Here is a 26,654-nt window from a genome sequence, read left to right as displayed (position 1 = left end):
AAATAAAACATAACTCTCAACTTTAAGTTGTGCATATTTTTTCAGTTGACGGAGGGCTGGGGTCCACTGGCTCTGAAGCAGTGAAGGGAGCACACTCCTTCTAGCCTTTTCCACACAGGCAGCTCAAATACCTTTGGTTCTGGGCTATTTGAATGTGTCCTGTCAATCTGTTTATTCTTCCGTTGGATAAACATTTCTTGAGGCAGACTTTATCATGTGTGAGAGGGATATGACCATGACTAAGACCCACATCTATTTTCCAGGAAATCACGGTTCAGTGGAGGCATGATGGGTGTGGGGAGCCACGTGAAGTGGAAGAGACAGGAATAAAGAGGTGTAAACAAGAAATTACAAAGGTGGGAGGTTTACAAGTGTCTTCAGAATTCCTTGGGAGGCTTCAGAGGGAAGTGGAAATTGAACCTGGTTCCTGGTGACAGGTTACCGAGAGCGGAGGATAAAGCAGCTTGTTATACAGTAGTATTAGTATTTTAAAAAACATGATTACTTGCAGCTTATCATGGGGTTTAGCAAATAATTTTTAAAACTCAAACCTAACATTCCTTAAAAGGCCTGTGTGGTCCCTTTGTTTTCCGTTTCACTCGGCGTTTGTGGGGAAATACCTGTTGCTCCAAGTAGCAGTCGCTCACGCTGGGGCGGCAGAGGCGTCTCCTCACCGAGTGGTCTGCGGTTGCCTCGTCTCTGGCCTGTCCGTTCCCTCTCCGCCTCCTCGCTGACTCTCACGGATCCTCCCCATGGGCTTGTTCAGTCGCTGGTTCCCGACGCTTCCGTGCATCGGATTTGACTGCTGTGGACAGTGTCTGTCTTTGTGAGTCCCCTTCATCCTCTTCTGGCTCTGCAGGGACAGCCAGCGCACCAAGACGCTGACATTGTTTCCTCAGAAAGAGGAGTGATTAACTTCTTTCAAGGTGCCCCTGTCTGAAGAAGATGAAGGGGGGCTGCTGTGGGTGAGAACCCGACAGGAGCCTTGACTGAGGGTGTTGAGTTGCAGGGCGGTGGTGATGGTGATGATGATGCTGCCGAAGGTCAAGGCTTGAGGAGCGCGTGACTGGCGGGGGCCCTTGCAGGATGCTGACGGCAGGTGTGCAAGCAGAGCTTATCTGGAAGCTCTCGAATTTTCAGGAAAATCAGGGCTTACAACGTTGGATGAATCTCCTGCCAAGTCAGCAAGTGATGGATTCTGCCAGACAGTGCGGGACATCTCGAGAATTTTGATGTCTGCTCATTGCCTCCTTGCTTGACTTACAGTTTTTCACGGATTGTCTATGTTTCATTTTACCCGCCGCCCCTGCCGCCGTGCATCCATGAGCCCCTGCACGGGCAGCCTGTGTTTGGGGACCACAGTAGGTCAGACAGAAGGAGCTGGGGGACTCGGGCAGCTCCTCCACTCGGGCAGCAGCTACGGAATGTGACCCAGCCCCAGCCGTCTGATTTCCCTTCTGAAAAGGCTATGAGATGCTCTAGGCAGGGGGCAGGAGGCTGGTTTCCCTGGGCTGGGTGGGGGCATCCGAGGAGAGCGGGGAGGAGAAGACGCTGTTTACCTCATGTCCTTGCCTTCAGGTGGGACTTCAATTAAATCACACCAGGAAGGTCTGAGTTCTTTATTCAAATGCCAGAAAAAGACCAGTTTCTGTGATACGTTTTAAAAAAAGATTTTATTACCTAGTATACTTTTGCCTTAAGAAAATCATTATGAAAATTAACAGATATTTACTGAATCTCAGTTGTCATTTATTGAGTCATTATACACCCAGAATTGTTTTCAGTGCTTTACATACAGGAGCCTCTTAAAACCAAGCAACCATTGTCTGAAGTTGCTAGACTCAGTACACAGACAGGAAACTCAGGCTCAGGGAAATGACTTATTCAGGGTCACCTGGGCAGCAAGGGAGGAAGTCCTGACTTCTCCGAGTCTGAATTGCGTGCTTCTGGTTGCTCCTCTCCATGGAGTATAGCACGAGACACAGGATATGTTTAAAAGAATAAGACACAGGCCCTGTTTTAAATGCTCACATCCCACGATGGATTCTAAATTCTTCACATTTTATTTAAACCTGATGATTCTCTTTAAGTCTTAGAAAAGAGGAACAGAAAAAATTCTTTGTAAAATCTTAATCTTTAATAAAGACAGTTACTGAGTCACTCTCAAGACCTTTTTGATGGTTAAAGAATCATCATCTGATCTGTCTTTCAGTGGCTTGTCAATTGCTATTGTTTTCTGTGTGTCTGCATTCCTACCGATGTCCCTTATGCGATGTAAAGTCCAGGTGACCTTTGTACAGAGAGTCAGCATGTGCCCAGGGGAGAAATGAGTCAACCGTTCATTTAGACCAACCCTGGTGTCGTCCTGGCCTTGTCTCCCTCCTACACAAACCTTCAACCCTACATCGAGGAACCCTAATTGTGTCTCTAAAACATTATTCGTAAGAGTCATGGGCGTCTTAGCTTCGGCCTCCTTCCTTGCAGCCCTGCCCTGTCCTTCTTTCCCATGGACAACAGCCCATGAGAGCTGTTAAGCGAGGACTCTTCATCCTCTAACTTCTCTTGAATTTGAATCTTGAGCTGAGTAACAAAGAGCTTAAACACACTTGCATTAGACCAGCCTGTTTCTATCACAGGACCACTCCTACTTTCTTGCCTCTTAGACATCTAAAGCTGCCTCTGAAGGTTTTTGCATATTTGCAACCTGAGGACCCAATATCCTATCCCAGAATTCCCCTTTGCTGGAGTCAGCTCGATGTGGGTTCCCTCGCTTGTAACCAAGTAAGCTCAACCGGATCTCTTCTCGGTTACCACTCCTTGCTCAGTCATGTACTCAGTACATATTTATTAAGGGCCTGCTGTGTCCTCTGGGGAAGATGGTTCTGGGCCTCCGTCAGCAGCAGGAGCCGTGGCATGTGCACCTCGGGGCTGTGTGTCTCGCTGGGAGCTGGGTGGGGAGTGTTTGCACTGGGGCATTTCAGCCCGGGCCGGCGGATAATTAATGAGTTTGTTTTTGTGCTGGTGGTTGGAGCTGACACGGTGCCGGCAGGTGCCTTTGTCTTGCTTCCTTCCATCCATCTTTATCGGATCTGCCAGACTCGCCTGTGCTCCTTTTCTTTCTGTCTTTGCATTGAAGGCAGCTGGGGATGGGTCTGCAGGGGAATCCTCCCCGGACAGCCCTGGCAGCGGGGATGTCCTCTGTGTGCGCGAGCCTTTTCTAGTGCTGGTTGTCTACCCGGCCCGCCCTCTGCCTTCATCCGTCACATCTGCAGTGGAGCAGGGGGCTTGGGCATTGTGAGGATGGTGTGCAGATGTTCCCAGGACGCGCTCGTCTTGAGCAGCGAGCCCCATCAGTTTCTCCCTCGTCTGTATCTTCCTTCACGTGTGTGGCAAAGGAGAAGAAGAGATTTTAGCCACTGTGTCATACGAGACTCACAGGAAACGCAGTTTTCCAGCTGTTTTCTTGTTTCCTCCTCTTCCGGAGAAACCTCGCTTTGACCTCTAGACCCAGAGCTGCCTGCCTGCAACATCTCACCCTCCGGCTTGGTTCTTCTTTTCTGCTCCAGCAGCAAAGGCACAGTTCATCCGCTCAAGGCGGAAACCCAAGTCCACTTTACTCTTTCCTATTCTCCGTCCCCTCCGTGTAATCAATTAGCAGTTTCTGCCAACTGCATCCACTTATTATTTTTGCATTGCTACTCCCATGTTATCTCAGACCATTGTCAATTTTGGTCAAATTTTTAATTGTAGAATTAGAAACCAAAAAAAAAAAAATCACATGATTGCTATGGAATTCATATGCATTATTATTTTCCATCTGTATTATTCCAGCAACCCCCAAACGGGAAGCCACGCTTGGCAGTTGGGCCCTATTTCACTCCCTTCATCCGTGTTTGGAGGATCTAAACAAAAGCCTGATTGTTTTATTCCATCGTTTAAAAATTTCCAGTGGGTTCTGACTGTTCTCAAGCCTGGAGAGGGACTTCCCTGGCGGGTCCAGTGGGAAAGAATCCGCCTTCCAATGCAGGGGACGCAGGTTTGATCCCTGGTCGGGGAACTAAGATCCCACATGCCACAGGGCAGCTAAGCCCGCGTGCCACAACTTCTGAGCTCTCATGCCTCAACTAGAGAGCCCGTGAGCCGCAAACTACAGAGCCCATGTGCTCTGGAGCCCACTTGCCACAACTAGGGAGAGAAAAACTGCACGCCACAACTAGAGAGAAGCCCGCACGCTACATCGAAGAGCCCACATGCCGCAACTAAGACCCAACACATTTATTTATAAATAAATAAATAAAGCAAAGAAATTATTATCTTAAAAAAAATAAGAAGACTGGACAAACGACGTAGCATCTTATGGACAAAGTCTGACTTATAGTCAGAGGCCCCCTCCCCTGGAAAGTATCTTGCTGTCCTTCCCCTGAAAGTGAACACATCAGGCTCTAGCCCTGCTCTGCCTTCTGCCCAGGATGTCTTTTCCCACCCGCATCCCTCCTTCACTGGGCTAAACTGTACTCACCGTTCATTTCAACCTCTGCGTCATGTCCGCTGGAAGCCTTTCCCGCTCCTCGTAGCCGGGGTCATGCCCTTCCCGTGTGCTCCCATGTGCCTGTATGTACTCAACGGCATCATCTACTGCAGTGTGTTGGAATTACCACTTCGCAGATGGTCTTCGCACTGGATAGGAAGCTCTTTTAGGGCAGGGCCTGCATCTCATTCACTGTCACTGTATTCTCCAGGCCGACGCTGGTGTATTAGGTGCTAGGTTATTGGAAGGCCACTGGCAGCATTATGTGTTGTTTCCCCTGGATTCTCTGCCAGGCACCTCACCTATAGATTTCTGAAAGCACAGACAGCAGGGCTTTGTAGGTTCCTGTCATGTGCCTGCGCACCCCCCCCCCACTGCAACTAGGTGGTATGTTCCACATTGGCTGGGTCTGTACTCTGTCCATCTCTCTGTACCGCATGGGACTTGATACAGTTTCTGCACACAGTAGGCACCTACTGTGTGCTGGTTCTTGCTGGACACTGGAGGTATCGTGATGATCAAACCCATGTGCTCTCAGTCCTTACAGAGTTCATCTCCTTGCATCAGGGCACAGTTGTGTGCAGTGTGGGGAAATAGCGTCCTCATCTGTAAAAGGACTCATCCCTAGTTGACCCTGAAAGTTTAAGTCCCCTGTGAGGCCCAGCATCCTAGAATTCTAACTCTCAGCCTAGTGTACATCCGCTCTTGCTGAGATGACCATGCACTCAGAGACGTTTCAATGTCTTGTTCTTTCCCAGTGCCTACTCTGGGTTGAGCCTCTCCATTCACACAGCTGAGGCTGGTTTGGGGGCATGGGCTGGAGGTTGGGTCCTGATGCTCGTAAGCAGTCCCTCTTACAAGGCCCAAATCCCAGCACCTCTGTGGTAGACCTGGGAATCCTTGGAAGGTTTCCATGGAGTGTCTGCCCTCGGCACCACTCTGTGCACAGAGCCAGAGGCAAGAAGGCCTGGGACCTTTTGTTCTTGCCAAAGGGCTCGTAGCAGGTTCTGTAAGTTTTGGAGAGAAGCTGAGGCTCTTGATTCCTTTTACTTTTCCTCGTGTGGAGGCTGAGCTGGGGAGACAAGGCACTGAGCACAGGCTTCCTGAATCCCGCCAAGCGGACAGAGTACGGAGAAGGACGTCGGGGAGGCTCTTGGCAGGAGAGGGGCCTCTGCAGCTTTGCGAGATCTAGGTGAAGATCTCTGGAGATGAGGGGCTTTCCCTCCTGGACAGACACCCAGCGTCTGTCCCCTTCGGTTTGTTGTGACACCCAGAGCCCCCGAGAGCACGGTGAAGCTGCGCCCCGCGTCTCCCCTGCTCTTGAGGTCAACAGTGCATCCTGACGGCCGAGGTCTCCTGTGTCCCTCACTCTGCGCAGCACCTCACACCTAAGTGTCACCCATGCAGAGTTACCTCGTCAGCTCCCTGAACTAGGTCTCCTCACAGCAGCCCAGCTGGGAAGCCACATCCTGCAAATCCATTTAGGAAAAGAAAAGCCTATTAACTTAATTTCTTCCTCAGCATTGTTTGTGTCCCCGATCAAAAAAGTGCTCTTTTTACCCTTGCCCCGTCTTCCAAATGATGTCGGATGTTACAGATGTCACCCAGCGGCAGGATTCTCGAGCTGCGGGCTGCTTAATGCTTTGGAAATGATGGAAGGCTGAGAGCCGAGCGCAGTGCGGTGGTGGGGAAAGCTCATTTCCAGGGCCCAGCATCCCCAGCTCATCTGAATTAGGGGGCCCATGAGTTATGGCAGCCCAGTGGCCTTCGGAACAGATGGCTCCCTTGACTGCTCAAGGCAGATCCGGGAAGCGGCCTCCTGCGGCCTCTTGCCTAGCAGGCTCTAAGTGCACATAATGGGGACGTCTCAGAAGACCTTCTCTCTGTTCTTACTTGGGTTAGTGAGGGGCCTTCGTGCTGAGACGTGTAACCTCTAATGGCTGTGGGCCAGATTTAGTGCTGTTTCCCTGCTGCCTTGTTACCCGAGGTTTCCCCAGCCTGGTCTGACTGCTGGAGGGTGAAGAACAGCTGTGCCCCAAAGATTACCATGTTCTCATCCACACAATGCGGGTAAGAAGAACTTTTCTTTGTGAGTTTTAATCAGTGTCATAGTAAATTTGGGCTCCTGTAACAGAATACCATAGACTGGGTGGCTTATAAACAACACAAATTTATTTCTCATAGTTTTGGAGGCTGGAAGTCCAAGATCAAGGTCCGGCAGATTCAGGGTCTGGTGAGGACCTGCTTCCTGGGTCATAGCCGTCTTCCTCCTGTGTCCTCACATGGAGGAAGGGGTGTGGGAGCTCTCTGGGGTCTCTCATGAGAGCACTAATCCCACTCATGCCCTAATTACCCCCCAAAGGCCCCGCCTCCAAACACCATCACATTGGGAATTAGGTTTCAACATACGAATTTTGGGGAGACACAAACATTCAGCCCATAACAACATGTCAGGGCACCTTGTAAGATGTACTTCCCTCAGATGTAAGATGTAATGTTCACTCCATCTTGTTTATTTCCATCAGAGCCTTTATCGTCCTCTGAAATTATCTTCTTTAATTTTTGTTTGTTGTTTATTGTCTGCCTTTCTCTTCCCGACACCCATCAAAGTCTAAGATCTAGAGGCAGGCAATTCTGGATTTCCAGATCCTCTGGATTAATAGGTTACGTTGTAGTAGACCAGCGCTCTCTCTGAGGACAAGTAAAAATGTCAAGTGAAAAACATCTATTTGAACACATCAGAAATGTACCAAGGCATCCAGGACTGGAGGTCCTAAATACCTCAAACGGGAAACCTCAGGGGTGCATTCAGCAGCTCTTTTTCCCTCGGAATATTTGCTGATTCTGGGCTGAAAACAAGGGACTGAGGATTCAGATGCAGGTCTCAGGCAGAGGACCACTGCTGAGATGCACAGAAACAAGAAGAGGTTTTGGCAAGTCTTCTGGGGCTGGAGAGACAAAAATTAGACATTTGAAGGGCCTGGATCAGAAAGGAAATCTGGAGAATTGAGCCTAAAACTTTGCCAGTTTTTGCTCAAGACATGTGCCAGAGTCTCAGATTTCAGGAGACCATGAAACCTTAGCATAAAACCTTTGAAAAACAGAACACAGCCTTTGATCATCTTATAATATAAAGGAGACAAGAATTAGAGTCGAAGGTGTACCAGTGTGACTAGTACCTGGTGAAAATCCCAGGCTCTCAACTGGAGCCTCCAAAGAGCAACCAGAGGTGGGTAGAGCCTGACCCAAACTGTGACCCCTCCTTAAAGGGATGTGTTAGGGTCCAGATCCACACTCTGCCTGAGCAGAGGAAAGGGTAAGCCCTCTCAGGAAGAGTATGACATCATTTAGAGCTGCTACAACTTATTATTTTTGGTGTCATACAGTCAGTAAAGTATTGTCAGGCATGCCAAGAAACAGGGCTGAAAGCCAAGAGGAAAAAACCCAACAACAGATAATAGGAAATTCCAATATTCAAGTCACCTCTAGGTCTTTATCAGACAAGAACTTAGAATAATTATGATTAAAATATTCAGGAAAACAGAAGAAAAGAGGAACAAAAGTAAAATTTCAATAGAGAACTTGGAATTTAATTTTAAACAGTATCATTGTCTGGTTTTGATAATGTATTTGGTAATATAAGACATTATCAGGTATATGGGAACTCTAATTTTTGCAACTTCTTGTGAATTTCATACTATTTTAAAATGAGAATCTATAATATAAAATTTAAAAAAATGAATTCTAGAACTAAAAAGTACAATTGCTGAAATTAAGAATTCAGTAGGTAGGTTTAACATTAGATTTAAGCAGAAGAAAAGAATACAGGTCAATAGAAAACATACAGACTGAAGCACAGAGGGGAAAAAATATGAAAATACAGAAAAGAGGTTAAGGTACGCATCAGACACAGTGAATCTAAAATAATGTAGCTGTAATTCCAGAAGTAGAAGAGAACTAGGATGAGTTAGAAAATTATTTGAATATTTGATGATTTTTCCAAACTGATGAAACACAGCAAATCACAAATTCAAGAATCTATGAACAGGATAAATATATAAAGAAACCTAGGCTCAACACAGTAAATCTGTAGAAAGTTAAAGACAAAATGAAAATCTTAAGAGCAAAGGAAAAATACACATCACCTTTAAAGGAGCAACAAGAAGACAAATATCTGACTTTTTCAACAGAAACAAGGGGAGACAGAAAACAATAAAACATCGTTAATATTCCAGAATAACAAACAAACCCCCAAATAACCCTGTCAACCTAGAATGATGTATCTAGCAAAATTATTCTTCAAAAATTAAATAAAAACATTAACAAACAGGGCTTCCCTGGTGGTGCAGTGGTTACGAATCTGCCTGCCAATGCAGGGGACACGGGTTCGAGCCCTGGTCTGGGAAGATCCCACATGCCACGGAGCAGCTAAGCCCGTGCGCCACAACTGCTGAGCCTGCGTTCTAGAGCCCGCGAGCTGCAGCTGCTGAGCCCGCATGCCACAACTGCTGAGGCCCACGCGCCTAGAGCCTGTGCTCCACAACAAGAGAAGCCACCGCCATGAGGAGCCCGCGCACCGCAACGAAGAGTAGCCCCCACTTGCTGCAACTAAAGAAAGCCCACGCAGCAGCAAAGACCCAACACAGCCAAAAGTGGATAAATAAATAAAAATGAAGTTCCATATATACACTACCAAATGTAAAAAAAAAACCCAAAAAACATTAACAAAATCTGAGAGAATTTGTAGCCAGCAAAGGTTCACTAAAAAAATTACTGAAAGGATTTCTTCACACAGATGACAAATAACCCCAGATATAAGAGAGCAAATACAAGAATAAATAAAGAATGATAATATAAAGCATTAATGTGTGGATAAATATAAATAAATATTACCTGTACAAGACAATAGTAATGTTTTGTCTTGTGGGGTTTAAAATAAATGTAGAATGAAAATACATGTCAATTAAAACACAAAATTTGGGAGGGGAGATAATAGATTTAAGACATTCTAGGGTTCTAGCATTGAAGAAAAGTGCTAGCACTAATAATTTCCATCAGAATGTAGTTAAAGATGTATGTTGTAATCTCTAGGATAACTTCCAAAAGAAGGATAACTAATAAACTAATAGAGGGGAAAGGCAAAATAATAAAAAGAAAATTAACCAAATAATCAAATATTAATTAAAAAGAAAAAGGCAAGAAAGGGGAGAAAAGAACATAAACGGTTCTGTCAAATAGAAATAAACAGTAATCTACAAGGATTTGCTGCATAGCACAGGGAACTATATTCAGTAACTTGTAATAACTTATAATGAATCTAATCTGAAAAGGATGTAACTGAATTACTTTGCTGAACTGAAACTAGCACAATATTGTAAATCAACTATACTTCACTAAAAAAGAGAAATAAATCTAATAGACAGTAATTTACATCTTTCAGTAATTACATTCAATGTCAATGGACTAAATATTGCAAGTGAAATACTAAAATTGCCAGATGGGATATATGCTACTGTAAGAGAAGTGCCTCAAATGTAAGATCACAGAAAGTTGGAAAATAAAAGAATGTAAAAAGGTGAAACATAGAAAGATTAATATACTTATTGGCTCATATTATATACTCAATAGATAGTTGTTGGATAGATACATGTTATCCTTGTTCAAATACTGATGGTAGTGAATAACCCCAAATGTTTTCTATTACTTTATGAAAAGGCATGTTTGATTTCAAAATTCGTGTATTGGTGGTCAGAGATGAACACCCCTAAGACGAGAATCTTAATGGTGATACTTTGTAAAGTTCATGATGAAAGAAAATCTTTTTTGATATTCATAGGACTGTATTGTCTACATACTCAGCTGTTAAAGCTGTTCATTTATTTATTTAGTATCATTTCTGGTCCATCTGCCATTTCTGCTTGATTACAAGCTCTGAAAGGCAAGGGTAGGTTCAGATAACTTCCCAGAGCCCTCGACTGCTAGTCTAGGACCCATGTCCATGAGTTGTGATGAGCATGGCAGATAAATAGAGAGAGAGAATGAACGAGATACCTCTGAAGGAGTGACTGGGTGCAGAAGACTGGGTAAATGTTTCTTGACTTTTGCAAATATATAAAACTCAAACTAAAGCCACTCTACCTTTACTTCCATACAAACATTTCATAGTAGTTAAAAATACACATCCAAATTTGGTGACTTAGTGGATGAACTAAGTTTAAAAATTAATTTTTTAAAAGGCAGAAAATTGTATGAATATTATCATTACAGAGTAATTTATCCAGTGAAATTCATCCAGTAACTTACCCAGAACATTTATCAGGTAGTTTATCCTTCACAGGAGTTTCTTCTTGTTCCAGCTCCTCATTCCCGATCTAGTCACATCCTTATTTATTCAGAATAACCATTGGGGTAACGGGAGATCCGTGGTGGACGTCGAAGATTAGGACCCGAAAGTCTGGGGGATTAGGATTGAGATTCTCATGTTCAGGAAAGTGAAATAACATGCTTCTCTTCCCCTCCCATTTCTCCCACCTTCTCCCACTCTCCTTCACTCCAGACCTTTCTCTCTTTTCATTTTTTCAATATTTACACAACCCAGGTACTGTCTTCTTTACTAAGGGCTGTTGGGGTGTTTTAAGGTGAATGCTGTGTAGACCAGCTGCAGCTGATCATTGAGCCATTATCTGTAATGGTTGCAGTGATGAATAATAGGTCATCTGTGGGTTGAGCCAGGGGGTAATTCCTTGTGCTGTTACTTTATGGATTAATTGTTTGCAGTTGGTCCTGATATGACTTTGTCTCTAAAATAGTACAGACCCCACACCAAAGAAAGGCGCAAGGACTGCTGCGTAAGCTCTCCTAATAGCACGTACTGAACAAAATGTCCTCGGTGGTTTTGAAAATTTTGTGGTTCCGGTTCTCTTTCATGATGTGAGGAAGACTATAAACAGGTGCTTCTCAAACTTTAATTGCCATACCTTGCAAATCACCTGTGGACCTTCCTAACTGCAGGTTCTGTAGGTTCTGCAGGTCTGCGTGTGTGAGTTGAGATTCCCCAGTTCTAATAAGTTTCCAGGTAATGCAGATGGTACCGGTCTTCAGACCACAATTTAAGTAGGAAGTCTAAGAGAAGGGAGGAAAGTAAGACATGATGGTGTAACCTCACAGCCGGGCTGCTTCAGGACTTTCGTCTTTTTTTAAGGATTAAAGACAGTAAATTTTTTTCTTCCTTAAAAATTTTTTTCTGATTATAAAACAACATGATTATTGTGTAAACTTTGAGACATGTGAAAGTACTGTGCATAAACGAAGATTATTTATCATTCCAATCAATCAGTCAGTCAATCAGACCAGTGATTCCTAGTCCTGACTGCACAATAGAATCAAATGGAGAATGTTACAAAATATCCATTCCTGACACTCACCCAGCAGGGATTAAATTAGAGCCTCTGTGTAGGGGACTTGGCATCTTTTAAAAATCTTTCCATGGTGCATATAGCATTTAGAACAGTGAATATAGACCCCCTCTCTGGAAAAGTTCATACACATGATATTTTTCCATGCAATTTCTGGAGTTCAAGGACCCTCAGAAGGCAATATATGAAAATTTAAGAGACTGTGCTTCAAAAGAAAAATCTGAAGGAAATGACGCAGGGCACCCCCACCCCCAGTATATTTCTATTATGGACTGAATTGCTTCTCCCTGAATTCCATATGTTGAAGCCTCAAACCTCTAAGTGACTGCATTTGGAGATACCGCCTTTACAGAGTTAATTAGGTTAAATGATGTCACAAGGGGGGACCCGATTCCCACAGGGCTGGTGTCCCTATAAGAAGAGGACAAGACCCCAGAAGGGTGTAGGCACAGAGGAAAGGTGGCCACCTGTGAGCCACACTGAGAGGCCTCAGGAGAAACACAACCTACCAGCACCTTGATCTTGGACTTCCAGCCTCTAGAACCGTGAGAAAATAAACTTCTGTTGTTGAAGGCACCTGGTCTGTGGTGATTTGTTACAGTAGCACTAGGAAACTAAGACAGATTTTGGTCCCTACAAATGGGGTGCTGCTGCAACGAATACCTGAAAGTGAGGAAGTGGCCTTGGGACTGGGTGATGGGTAGAGGCTGGGCAAGTATTGAGGCACAAACTTAGAGAAAGCCAAGATTGCCTTGAAGAGGTTATCAGAGGGATGTGGGACCTGAAAGGCGATTCTGGTGACGTCTCAGAAGGAAATGAGGAACTTGGCACTGGGAATTGGAGGAAGGGCGATCCATGTTATAAAGTGGCAAAGACCTTGGGCCAAATTGTTTTCTAGTGTTTTTGTAGGAAGTAGATATTGTAATTGATGAACTTAGATGTTTCACTGAGGAGATTTCTAAGCAAAGTGTTGCAAATTATGGGTATAGAAATTCAAAGGTGCAAGCGCTTAACACTAAATGGCCTGCAAATAAACAGTGACTTCTTTAGCGTGTTTTAGAATTACTCCTATGGACCCACACTTTACCCCGATTCTGCTTGCGTGTCTTACTTCTGCTGGGCCAAGCCAAATCTAGAGTCCTTGTTTGCCTGGCCATCTATTGGGTAGATACGGAGGGGAAGTTAAAGATGGCATTCAGTGAAAACTGTTTCCTCAGATTCCCCATCTAGTTTCAGGATTTGATTGGTGTGTCACAGTGGTTCCCAAACTCTGAGCCGAGGCACCTTGGGGTGCTGCAGCCGGGGACACTGCAGTTTATTTGAAATTTTGGAGGAAAATACTTGGACATCTATCAGATGCTGTAAAAACTCCTGGTTCAAGATAGTTCACAGTTTCAATAGCATGTTACATTCATTTTGGTGATTTCGTATCTTTGCAAGCCTTGGTTTTTGGTGTTTACATGATTAAAAAACTGCAAGTATTGTATCCAGATCATTGTGGCATGAATGCATGTGGTAATGCATGTGGTTGCATCCAATCTGATTCTGATCTGGTTCAAGGTTTGAGAAGTTGTGTGGTGCCCCAGGGGTGTGTGTGTGCCATTAGTAAGAATGAAATAAAAGTATATTGTCTTTCAGTTTAAGTTTTTTTTAAACAGCTAAGTTATTAGGAAATAACTTATCCATTTGTCAGCTGGTAACTAGTTAATAAATGAACCATGGGGTTTCCCCTTTGTTTTGTATTGTTGGTGTTGGCATGGGACATTGTGAAAAAGACACCGTGACACTAAGGGTGGTGTGGAGCGAGAGAGTGTGGACTGCGGTGTGGCGGTTCGTCCGGACCTGTGCTCCCTCTGCGGGAAGCAGCCACCCGTCAGGTAAGGCCCAGTTACCCCGAGACCACCATGGTCTGAGGAAGCCCATAGAGCCATGTGGAGAAGCTGCACAGAGGGAGAACGGTGCCCAGCAAACCTTAGGGATTCCGGTCCTCTGTGCTAAGGACAGCGTGAGGAGAGGCTGAGATGGCCCCGTCGCCCTCTCACTGCAGCCACGTGAGAGGTCCACCCACGACAGCTACGCAGATGAATCCTCTCAGACCGTGAGAGAGAAGAGTATATTAAGTCACTGAGCTGTGGGATGATTGTTTATAAACTTTACTTTTGAGGGGAAGGTGCAGAGATTCCCATACACGCCCTGCCCCACACATGCACAGCCTCCCCCGTTGTCGGCACCCCCACCAGGTGGAGTGTTTGTCACACTGATGGGCAGACACTGGCGCGTCATAGGCACTGCAAGTCTATATAGTTACGTCTTGGTGTAGTTACGTCTTGGTGTTGTACATTCTATACGTTTGGATAAACGTGTAATAACATGGATCACTATGGTATCGTTCTTCTTTACGGTATTATTTTCACAGCCCTGAAAATCCTCTGTGCTCCACCTGTTCATCCCTTTCCCTCCCCAAACTCCTGGCAATCACTAATCTACTTATTGTTTCCTTAGTTTTGCTTTTTCTAGAATGCCATATAGTTGGAATCACACAGTATGCAGACTTTTCAGACTGACTTCTTCCACTTAGTAATATGCATTTAAGGTTCCTCCCTGTCTTTTCATGGCTTTATAGCTCATTTCTTTTTAGTGCTGAATGACAGTCCATTGTCTGGATGTACCATCCTTTATTTCTTCATTCACCCACTGAAGGGCATCTTGGTTGCTTCTTAGTTTTGGCAGTTTTGAATAAAGCTGCTATAAATATCCATTGCAAGTTTTTGTGTGGCTATAATTTTCAACTCCTGTGGGTAAATACTGAGGAGCGTGACTGCTGGATTGTATGGTGTGAGTATGTTTGGTTTCGTAAGAAACCTGCAAACTGTCTTCCGAAGTGTTCGTCCCACTTTGCGTTCCCACCAGCAGTAAATGAGCGTTGCTGTTGCTCCACATCCTCGTCAGCATTTGGTGCTGTCAGTGTTCTGGATTTTGGCCGTTCTCATAAGTGTGTAGTAGTATCTCATAGCTTGTAAAATCTGTATTTCTCTGGTACCATACCACATGGAGCATCTTTTCATGTGCTTATTTGTTATCTGTACATCTTATTTGGTGAGGTGTCTGTTAAGGTCTTGGCTCATTTTTAAACCTGGTTGTTTGCTATTTTATTCTTGGGTTTTAAGAGTTCTTTGTATATTTCTGACATCAGAGGTGTCTTTTGGAAATATTTTCTCCTGTCTGTGGTTTATCTTCTCTTGACAGTGTCCTCTGCAGAGCAGGGGTGTTTAATTTTAGGGAAGTCCAGCTTATCAGTTATTTCTTTCACGAATCCTGACTTCGGTGTTGTTTCTAAAAAGTCATCACCATACCCACAGTCATCTAGGTTTTCTCCTATGTTATGTTCTAGGAGTTTTCTAGTTTTTACCACATTGTGCTAATGACTGTAGCTTTATGGTAAGTCTTGAAGTCGGGTAGTTTATAAAGCAGAAGTTGATAACTGGAACAGAATTTGGTACCTAGAAGTGAGGTGCTGCTATAACATAAGCTGAAAGAATGTGGCATTTGCTTTTGGACAAGTGATTGAGGTGGAAGTTGGAATAGCCACAAAAATTCTGTTAGCAAAATCTGGAAAGACTTCAACGAGACCATTGGTGAGGGCTTGAAAGACAGAGAAGAAAATGTTGCTGGAGGTTAAAGAAAAAGGAGCACTTGTTTTATATATGTATTACGTATATGGTAGGAATTTTGATGGCACCATCAGCTGTGATAATGTGGAAGAGAGGAAGAGTACCCAGTGAACACATGGATCTGGCCAGAGAGATTTGCAGGCAGAATGTAAAAGGTGCCAACTGGCTGCTTCTAGCTGCCTGTTATAAAGTATGAGTGGAGAGGAGCTGAAGAAGGAACCATGTAGTTTCAAGCAGAATTTCTAAGACATGTAAATGAACCCTGGCTTACTAGGTTCAAAAATACAATTATTTCTCATCCTCAGTCTCTCCCAGCAAAATCTTCTCAAACTAGAAATGCCCTCAGGGAAGAGATTAAAATCTAGGGCATTATGAATAAATTATGGTTTCAGAGTAAAAGTCTCAAAGCTATAAGACCTTTTGTTGAGACTTCATGAAGAGTTAAGGGCATGCATACTAGTAAGGCTTCTAAGAATATTAAATCTGTGTCTCTTAGACTAGATTTGCCAGAAAAAAATCTGAAGGGACTACCTTGTAGACCCTTAAAGCAGACAAAAGGCATCTAAGGACCTTAAGAGCCCCATTCCACAGTATCTGGGCTCTGAGGCCAATGGATGAAAGAGAAAAGGGACCATCTCAGAAAGAAAAAGGGGCTATGGCTTTTGCATCAGTGAATGGCTTATAATTTGGTATACAGGAAGACTACAGATTTTTTAAAGGAATTATGTCAGCTGGGACTAACAGGAACAGAGACAGTATAGAAAAGGTCTTTAGACTGTCAAGCTTCTACGAGCGGGAGGAAAATGAAGAGGCTTCAGTTTAAAACTAGGACCATTTCTTATGGAAAGAAAATAAAATTCAAGGTATGAACCAAAAGCCCCAAGGAAAGAATGAGAATCATTTTCTGGGAACAGGGCTGGACCCTAACCGAGGAACTAGCAACATGTGCCCAACAGCATTTCAGAATTGCTGTGAAACAGTGACTGCTATGTACCACTGTCTTCTCTTCCATCGGAGCAGTAGGGTATGTTGCAGTTATCCCATGCCTGTCTCGGGTACATGTCAGGGCTGGGTGGGTCGTTGGGCAGAACACTATTTATTTCATAGGAGTCAGATCAAAAGAAAATGCACTCAAGGAGCTGTTCCAAAGGAGGCTCCTTTGCACCTGAACCTAACTTAGATGTTAAGATCCTGGGTTTTGAGCTGTTTCTGCAGTGGGATAAAAGTTTATTGGCCTTGGGAGGGGGCGAGTATATTTTTCATGAAGGAGGGCTGAATTGTTTGGGCCCAAGGCTGGCCTGTGATTGTTAGCGGCAGAGATGCTGAGGGTCACCTTGTCACCGCCTTCCTTTCCTGTGTGCCTGCCTTTAGGCGGGCCTTGAAGCGGAGAGTGCTGCCACGTTCCCTTGAACTTGTACTGGCCTTAGTGACTTGCTTAACTGATAGGATGTGCTCGAAGGGACATCCTGGGACTCCTGAGGTCACACCAGGAAAAGACTTGCAGCTTCTGCTTGAGCCTCTTAGAAGACTTGCTCTTGGAACACATGGAAGAATTCAGGCCCGACATGATAGGTTTGACTCCCCTAAGATGGCCAGGCTGTAAAGAAGAAAAAGCCACACGTGGAGAGGCTGCACAGAGGGAGAGGTTCTCAGCCAGTTCCAGCTGTTCAAGCCTCCCCACCAGGCAGCAGACACGTGAGTGACGAGGTCTCGCATGACTGCAGCCTCAACCAGCAGCCTGATGGACCTCAGGCGAGAACTTCCAGGCTGAGCCCGTCAAACCCCAGAGGCAAGAGAGATGATAACGCCTTGTTGTGTGAAGGTGCTAAACTTTGTGGTGCTTTCCCACAGGGCAGCAGATACCTGGTGTGATTGGTAGCAGCTCATTTTTCTTACTGGCATGTCTGTGAGGGCTCTGCCTTTACAAAACTGTGTGGCAGTTGAGGCCACATTGAATTACTTAGATGCCTAGTCCTAAAGGTCGGATCACTGGATATTTGATTTGTCTTTCTCGAAGAGGCAGTGGAAAAAGACCTGGTTTCCAATCGTAGTTCTGCCACAAAGTAGCTGTGTCTTTGTGCAGCTCAGTATTTAAATGCATTGGGCCTCAATTTCCTCATCTGTAAAATGGGACTAACATTATTCCTTTCCTACCTTACAAAATTACGATAAAAAGTTGAAGTAGATACTGGTTTGAAAATCCCCCACCCCAAAAAGAAAAACTATACAGCATAGCATTAATCAAATGTAAGGGCTTCTGGAGTGAGTCTGTTTGTAGGAAAGAAATTTGGTCTTGATGGAATGATCAAGTTGAGTGGGACAGAAGTGTCCAGTCAATGGAAGCCATGGTCCAAGTCCTGAAAAATCTGTCCTGGAGAAAAATGTACAAACTTGGGGATCCTAGTGTCGTATGGCCAGGGAATGGTGGTCAGAGGCCGAAACATACAATGGGAGGTTGTATTTGTTTTCTATTTCTGTTTGACAAATTACCCCAAAATTGAATGGTTCAAAACAGTATAAGGTTATTATGTCACACTGTTTGTGCAAGTCGGGAGTCCTGGAGTGGCCTAGCTGGTGGCTGCGGCTGGAGTCTCTCCGGGACGTGGCAGTCAGGCTGTTGTCATCTGAAGGCTTGATCGGGGCTAGAGATCTATTTCCAAGACGGCTTATTCCCATACTCTGTTCATAGGAGGCCTCCGTTCCTTGCCTCATGGGCCCCCCTCCCCTTACTGTTGCTTCACGAGTGTCCTCACAGCACGGCAGCTGGAGTCCCCCGGAGCGAGTGATCTGAGAGAGCAAAGCAGAGGTCCCCCCGGCATGGCTGCCATGCCCTCCTGGTTTACACAGGCCAGCCGCGTTCCTTCAGGAGGGGAGAGGACCACATGAGGATGTGGGTACTAGGGGCGGGCTCACCCTGGAGGCGGGCCACCACAAAAGCATGGAGTGTACAAAGTAAGGAAGAGGAAGACGGTGAGGAGGTGAGCAGGAGAGGCAGGAGATGTGGTTCCACGTGACGTCGTGAAATCAGAGTGACAGTCAGCTCACGGGGAAGAAGTCAGCAGGCAGAGTGGCATCGAGAGAGTTGGTGGAGCGGGCGGATTGACGACTGCCCCCGTATCTTCTGTCTTCCAGCACGCCTGTTTCATGAAGTCTCTGATTCTCGTGACTCACATACATCTGGGAACTGGGCTCACTTGCACAGAGTCAGTTCTCTCCCCAGCGTCCTGATACCATCACGAGGGTTCTAGAAGCATGGCGCGGCAAAGGGGTTTAGACATTACGCTGGCCGGGGTAGGACTTGTGTGCAGCCTTGGGCTTGTCTGACCCCTGAGCCCTTGTTCACTCCACTCCATCATGTTACCGTCTTGGTTCCAGGACTGAGGGAGGCCCTAGTGTCCTAACCTTTGGTGCCCTTGCCCCTCTGAGCTTAGTTGCAGGGGCTGGAATTCTATGATTCCATGTTGGGATCATAGCCTTCTTGGTCATTTTTGCTGCCTGCGATCACCTTATTGTGTGTTTCTACCTCATTGGCTTCCATCTCCTTTCATGTCTGAGCCTCATACTTCTTCATTTATCCTTTCTCCTGTTGTTATTTGTCTCTGTTAACAGGGTTATTTATCCCCATAAAGCATCTTGAGAGACAGGGACCGAAGGATGCTGGCGCTGAGTCATGGGCTGTGTAAAGACACTTGGAGGGAAGCTGGGTGCAGAGACACCTCTTCATCTGATTGGAGTCAGAGCTGGGTGACATGGAGGAAGGGTGGACTTTAGACTTCCTTTTCCATGAGCAGACAGAGCTTAGACAGGAAGAAATTCGAGCAGCAGGCGGGTAATACAAATTCCTAAATTTTTAGTGCTGAGTTGAGAATGTAGACTTGTGATTGGCAGGACTCTGACTTGCATCCTATCAAGCTTTCTATCCATTTTACAGAAAGGGGGGGAAAGGAGCAGGTAAGATACAGTTTTGGACGATCATTGGGACCCAGAATCCCAGGAAGCATGGCTCTGTGCCCGGGCACTATCTCTTCAACCTTGCCGCTTCTTCTGCCTATACCCACCCCAGCCCCTGCCAATCCTGATTCAACAAGTACACACATACCTACAGAGCCACACATGGAAAATTATTTCTGGTCAGTTTGTTTTGGTTTCTTGACATCCTTCATCCTTCATCTCTCTGCACATCCATTGTTGAGTGGGACATGACCTTTTCCTGGAGAAAGGCAGTGCAGGGCTTGGCCTTCTGAGAGGTTGGTTGATTTCACGTTTGATGTGGCATCTGGAAGAAATAAAGGAGCTTTAGATATGAGTTGTCAGGGCTTTATTGGAGCATCAGCATTTCATGGGTTTCTTTATGGCAGTATTAAATGAGTTGACATGCCATAAACTGTCCCACATGTTGGCTTAGGGGTGGGGAGCTGCTGAGAGGTAAAGAAAGCCTATCCTGAACACAAGCCAGCTGTCACGTTCCTAAATCGCCAACCCTCTGCGACGAAAGTCAGGCTGCTTCTCGTTCACTCTGCACCCGGGGTTGAGTGGGTCTGTAAATGTTAGAAAGCAGACCATCTGGGTGGCTACAGCTCCTACTCAAAGGGAATGGATGTCAGGACGCCCTTTGAGAAACTATGGACATGGGCTACCAAGGGCTCTCCATTCCTGGAGGTTGCTACGAATCGTGCAGGTCCCTCAGATGTTTTGTAACTCTTGTGATGGAGGATTCTGTCTGGGGGCCGAGGACCAGATTGGTCAATTTGGTTAGTACTGGGGTGGTGACCTGCCCACTCAGGAAGTCCCTGTCCCCGCTCCTCCCTTTCCCCATGTGGGGTGTCTCATCCAAGGGCAGTGGCTGTGTGGGAATCAGACGGCCAGGCCCTGCCCCACTCGTCTGGCATTTTGACAGAAGTGGGAATTATACCCTTTGCCACTCGAGGGCTGTGGAGATTTGAGTGCGTCCTAACAGCAGGCTGGCTTTGCTCGCATTCTAGTTGGATGGGAAGGGCCCTTGGGGATAGGGTTAATTTCTAATGATGCACACTGACCAGAAGGGAGCTCTCGCCAGACACGCCCGTAGTCCTGGGCCCCCAGCCTTCAGACCGTACAGCTCTTCCTGCTGCGATGCTTCTTGACACAGCCCAGCACTGCTGGCGGCATCGTGACCCGGGAGGGAGCGGGTTGGGGGAGGAGTTCCCGTCCCCAGGCCCCACCTGGGCACCCCACCTGGGCACCTCACCGGGGCCCAGTGGTTGTGCGTGAGGGTGAGGTGGAGGGCCATTGTGGAGGCCCGGACCCCTCCCCCTCACGTCAGGGTGATCAGCTGTGTCTGGACCCTGGAAGAGCTTGAAGCCTTTAGCGTGAGGTGCGTGGAGCTCCTGCCGGCGGGTCTAGCTCCCGAGGGAATGGTCATCTCTGCTGGGGAGCATCTGACAAGCAGGCGTAGGGAGGGCAGCAGGAGGCCTGACCATCGGCTCGGCACAGAGCGCTGAAGCCCAGGCCGCTGGATCACGCCCGGCCATCTGCAGGCTCTGTGTTTGCCAGAAAAGGCCTCTTGCTGATGAAACTTTATTTTTCTGTATTCAGGAATGAGGTCCACCTGCTGTGTTGTATTTATTCGTTTGTTGATTTACTCTTATTGTTTTAGGGAGGTAGAGCTGACTTAGACTATTGTATTGGTTGCAGGTGTACAGCACGGAGATTCTGTATTTAAAAAGCCTGGCACGTCCCTTCTTGTATCACGGAGGTTGGGACAGTCAAGACACCCCGATGGGGAGGGGACAGCGGGGCCACGGAAAGGGCCAGTGTGGACCCCAGCCACGCTCGGTGCCTTCCCCTCACACCGCCACGGCCCTGGTTGGGGAGCGGGAGGCCAGCCGTGGGGGGCTCATTTCCCTTGGTCACGGGGGCCGTTGGAATTTGCACTGTGTCTGCTCCGTCTGACGGGGGCCGGCCCTGGTTTTATTCCCTGACTGCTCTGCTTGGCGGAAGGGCCATCTTTGATGTCCAGCATCACAGGTGTCTTCCATGCAGCAGGCGAAATGGAGATTTTTCTCCTTTCTTCAGTGCACAGCGAGGGGGCAGGATTTGGTCTTCACAGACGTTTCCAGCTTCCTCAGGTGTGTGATTTTACACAAGCCCACCGAGGTATATGTGAGCAGGTGTTCGCATGTGGACACAGATGCCTCATCTCGAGGGGCAGGCGGTGCCGTGGGTATCGCATGGATTCTGGCGTACCTGCCTGGTTTGAATATGGGTTCCTCCACTAACCAGCTTTGTGCCTCAGTTTCCTCATCTGTGAAATGGTGTTAAATTAGCTCTTATTACTTTATCGTTTCCTCTTCCTTTGCTGTACACACATGGGCTTTAAAACAAGAACTGTTGGCATCTCAAACCCAGGACACGTTCTCTGCTGAATTCCCAGCACTTGGGAGTTTGTGCTTTTGACCCGTTCTCCCTTGGGTCAGGGTTCCCTGGTGTGGGGAGCTGAGAGCCTTCTGACTGGGGCACATCTGTGTTTAATCTCCTCCCCAGCCACCTCCACGCCCACGTCGCCCCAGCTTCTGTTACCTGCCTTGTTCTCGACAAGCGGGAGCAAGAAGGGAAATGAACGTCTGACCAGGTCCTCTGACCTTTGATAAAGTTTAAGTTTATATGCAGATGTGTTAGAGAGGTGCTCTAATCATACCGGTGTTTATAGGCATGTGCAAAAGCCGCTTCCTCAGTTTATGGATGCTTTAGTATGCAAATCCAATGGGATATTTATAAGCAAGGAATGCCCACCCATCAGTGTAAATCTACATTTCATTTCATTGTGCCCACTTGCCCCTTTGCAGCACCATCTTCAACCTGCTGGTTATTTTTGCACTTGAAAGGCACTATGAAATCGATAATGATCACAAAACACTCAAAAGTGAGGCAACCGTGGAGTTGATATATTTATACCAGGGGAAGTTTGTAAGTTGAAGCTTCCTTCTGTGTAAGTTAATGACTGTATTCATATGTGAGCGAGGCTTGGCTCTACTCAGCAGGCTCACCTTTGCTGACCAGCGAGATCAGAAACTTCAGGCTGTAGTTGAAGCGGCGAGGTCCCAGGTGTGCTCGTGCCCTGCACGGGGGCCCTGGGGGGTGAGGAGGGGCTGAAGTCCAGCCTGTCCTCCACTTGGCAAACCACAGGAGGTGGCCCCGGCCCCGTCAGCCAGAGGAAGTGGCGTCTGCCCAGAAGGGGCACCTGTTTCCAATTGGCATTTTTTCCTAATTTGCGGAAATGCTAAAAATGGCCCTTAGCAAGTATGGGTTCAAGTCCCAGCAAATGAGTAGTTAACACCTCGAACTTGGGAAAGTCAGTCTTCTGACCGGCACAGCCCTGTCTGTGGCTTGTGTTTCGGGGATGCTGTGAGAAGTGAAATAAGATGTCTACCCCACAAGACACGCTCTGAACCCCTGTCTACACCCGTATCCACGTGGGGCTCTGGTGAGGGCCTGGGAGCCCAGACATGAACCAGACGAAGCCACTCTGCTGGCCTCCAGGACATGCCCGCTGACGGGCCCCGCGGCCTTGAGGCTCCCCACATCCATGGCTGGAGCTGGTGTCTTTCTCCTCGCTCCACTCCTCTCCCCGGGTCCGTGCCTCACAGACGGGTACCATGTCGGCCAAGCGCCCGAGTCAGACACGTGAGACCCAATCTCAGTCTCCCCGTGCTCAGTCACGCAGGCCTGTGACTTCTTTCTCCTTCATATTGATATTTCTTCTACACAACTGCCGCCGCTTTTGTTCAAGCTCTCATCTCTTCTTGCAGAAGTGAGGGTGGTGAAGAGGATGGTGATGGTGACATTGATTTGTTCCCGCAGTGGATTTTTACCGAGCACCCATTATGTGCCAAACCCATTTTCCATCAAGACGTTCTCCGTACCCAAGATCATCAGTCATCAGGAAAATGCAAATTAAAACCACAGTGAGACACAGCCACGTCCTTATTACTTTGCCTAAAAACAAAAATGAACTGACAATTCCAAGTGCTGGCGAGGTTGCAGAGCTACTGGAACTGTCACACATTTTTGGCAGAAATGTAAAATAGCACAGTTACTTTAGAAAAGAGCTTGCCATTTATTTTTTTATAAAATTAAACAGGAATTTACGATGCAATCTGGCAATCCTACTCCTAGGTATTTGCCCAAGCTGTGTTCACATAAAACCTGTATGTGAATATTTATAGTCGCTTTACTTATAGTCTCCAAAAAATGTCCTTCAGCTGGGGAATGAATAAATGAACGGTGTTACATCCACGCCACGGAGCACTACTCAGCAGTGAAAAGGAAGGAACTATTGCTACAGGCAACAGCATGGACGCATCTCAGGTGCATTGTGCTGAGCAAAAGAAGCCAGTGCAAACACGCCCTAACTCTGCCATGCCATCCACATGACTTTCTGGGAAAGGCAAAGCTATAGGGACAGAGAACAGATACACGATGCCCGGCGCGGGGTGAGGGGTTGGTTAGAAAGGGGGTGGAGGGTGCACCAGGTCTGCCGGGTTGTTGTGTTGACCCTCTGCAGCCTCACCGCTGACCTGCCAGCTTTGGCTCTCTGCCCATCTGGAGTCTCACTTCCTCCTGGCTGCTGGCGGGACCTTGGGAAACTCAAATCCAAGCAAGGACTCCAGTGGTGAAGTCTCTCAAAGGCTCACTGGTGTTTTCAATGTTCTAATACCTCAGTGGGTGCTCTTCGGTGCCTGAGCTTTTAGGGCACGAGGCCCCTCCCAGACTTGCCCTGCTGGCCCCTTGCCTTCCTCTCCCATTCATCCTCCTCGTAGGCTCTTTAGCTGTTCAGAAATCCTTGAAGCTTATGCGCTTCAGCACTTCTGAGACCCCACGGTGCCCTCCCTCTGTTAGGACCCATCGTCCTCTATTTCTCAGTCTAAGTGGCTCCTACTCTTCTGTCGAAAGCCTGCTGGAGCGCTTCCTCCTCCAGGAAGGCATCTGGTCCTGCTGCAGCTGCTGCTTTCACACTTTACACGGTCAGGAGTCTGCCTGCCTAAACGCTGAATTCCTGAAGCCAGGGACTGTGTCTCCGTACCCCTGACCCCTGACACAGTCCTGGGGACAGGCAAGACACACAATAAATATGTTTCGAGCAGAATTGCTTTCTAATTGTCAACTGCAATTATTGTCTTAGAGTTAAGCCTCTTACCATCTCAGCATGGAAACACGTATACGCGATGCATCTGTTCTAATTTATTTGGATCCGCTATGGTCTTTTCTCATATCCTTGTGACCAGTGACTTATGACCAAGGGCCGAGGGGGAGAGTGAGAGCAGGTGGGAGTATGAGATCACGTACAGGGGCTTCCTTGGGACCATCAAGTTCTGGGCCCAGGTGTGTTAATCTCAAGTGGGAAAGATGAATGCTAGTGACAAAGATTCCTTGCTTTTTGGAAAATATGGCTGTTAAAGAATGCTCGACCTTGGGACTTCTCTGGTGGCGCAGCGGTTAAGAATCTGCCTGCCAGTGCAGGGGACACGGGTTCGAGCCCTGGTCCGGGAAGATCCCACATGCCGCGGAGCAACTAAGCCTGTGTGCCACAACTACTGAGCCCGCGTGCCACAACTACTGAGCCCGCACACCTAGAGCCCATGCTCCACAACAAGAGAAGCCACCGCAATGAGAAGCCCACGCACTGCAACAAAGAGGAGCCCCTGCTCACCACAACTAGAGAAAGACTGCACACAGCAACGAAGACCCAATGCAGCCAATAAATAAATAAATAGATAGATAGATAGAAAGAATGCTCAACCTGCGTGGAGCATGTGGTATGAACCAGAGCGGCTAAGGGTGCAGAGGTTTGCCCGAGAGGTGATTAGGGGTGGTCAGTCGTCTGTCTCGACGTGGGCCAGCTGGCATCCGTGAGGCTGCTTTGTGGTTAACGAGGACGAGGCCTGCAGCCCCGGGACCTCCACGTCAGCAGCAGGGATAGCTGTTAGGTGGACTTCGGCTCTGTGAGCGATCAGGAGGCCTGGAGGGACGCGCCAGTGGGTCTGAGCTGTGTAATTCCCTTAACTGCCCTGGCTGACCTCGTTATTAAGAACTCCTAACTCCCCAGTCTTGTTAGCCAGAAAATCACTCTTGCTTCACATGCAGACATGCATCTGCATGTATGTCTTTCATCTTAGTCTCTTGTGGTCCTAAGTTCTATTTAACAAAAGCAGATCTACAAACGTGGAGGGCGTTTTGATATCCTCAGAGTCAACATCCATCACTGATATTACAAGATAAGATCTCCGAGAGCATGCATCTCTGGGAGGGGGAAGCCTGAGGAAGGCTGGTGGGCAGGGGGCTCAGTTCCCAGCTCGCCTGTAGAGAAGCCGCCTCTGTAAGCCCCCCTTCCCTCCGCCCGGGGCTCCTGCAGAGGCGATGGGCTCCTGATCACCCGTGGAGCTCCTGCGATGCGCGCCCCTGACTGCCATGCTGGAAATGTCAGCCCCAGATGGTCTGCTGGTTACATTCTCTCAAAACAGCTGAGAGCCCCTGCCAACCGCACTGTGGAGGGGAAAAGATAATTTTTCAAAATGCTGGTTAACAGAGCGACATGTACTTGAGCTGGAAGCAGATTTTTTTCCTCCTCCCTCCATCCGCTTGCTGCCAAACAACCTACGGTGATTCAAACTTGAGAAAGAAGCTACTGGCTTTACCGAGAGACAGTACTTCAGCGGAAGGGGACGGACGGTGTGGTGGCCAAAGGGTGAAGCAGCCCCCAGGGGGTGTCGGAGAACTCCTCCCGCCCGTTCCTCCAGCACTCGAGGCTCTGACAGGTCAGCACCTGCTTGCCAGCCTGGGATGCTGCTGCCCGCCCTGGGTGGGCTCAAAGCCCAGCAAGTCTGCTGGGACTCTCTTTAGGCGCCCTTGTCTGGCCTGCAGGGCCCACTCCAGGGACTGGAGATCCAGAGGTGCCCCATGACCTCCTGTGAAATGCACTGAAACCCCAGGAGCCAAGGGTGTGATCAGGTGGGGGCTGGGAGACTGAAAGCACTTTTGTTCTTTTTGTTCCTGGTGCTAAGC

The 26,654-nt window shown here is 47.2% G+C and overlaps 1 protein-coding gene and 1 long non-coding RNA gene across 3 annotated transcripts in view; one reads left to right on the top strand and one right to left on the bottom strand.

Annotated features, from left to right (window-relative positions):
- OPCML (opioid binding protein/cell adhesion molecule like) overlaps positions 1-26,654 on the top strand; it is a 1,243,265-nt gene that overhangs the window by 87,005 nt on the left and 1,129,606 nt on the right. The window lies entirely within an intron of this gene.
- Positions 1,117-26,654, bottom strand: part of LOC309605340 — a 28,449-nt gene continuing 2,911 nt past the window's right edge. Inside the window, exons 2-3 of the long non-coding RNA XR_014231345.1 lie at positions 11,506-11,650; positions 1,117-10,982 (exon numbers count right to left, since the gene is read on the bottom strand). This is a non-coding gene — a long non-coding RNA (uncharacterized lncRNA). The remainder of the gene's footprint in view (positions 10,983-11,505; positions 11,651-26,654) is intronic.

Source organism: Balaenoptera borealis, assembly GCF_965194805.1.
Source record: "Balaenoptera borealis genome assembly, chromosome: 11".
Classification (NCBI taxonomy): Eukaryota; Metazoa; Chordata; class Mammalia; order Artiodactyla; family Balaenopteridae; genus Balaenoptera; species Balaenoptera borealis.
The sequence above is the reverse complement of the archived record's forward strand: the minus strand, read 5'-3'. Positions and strand labels throughout refer to the sequence as shown.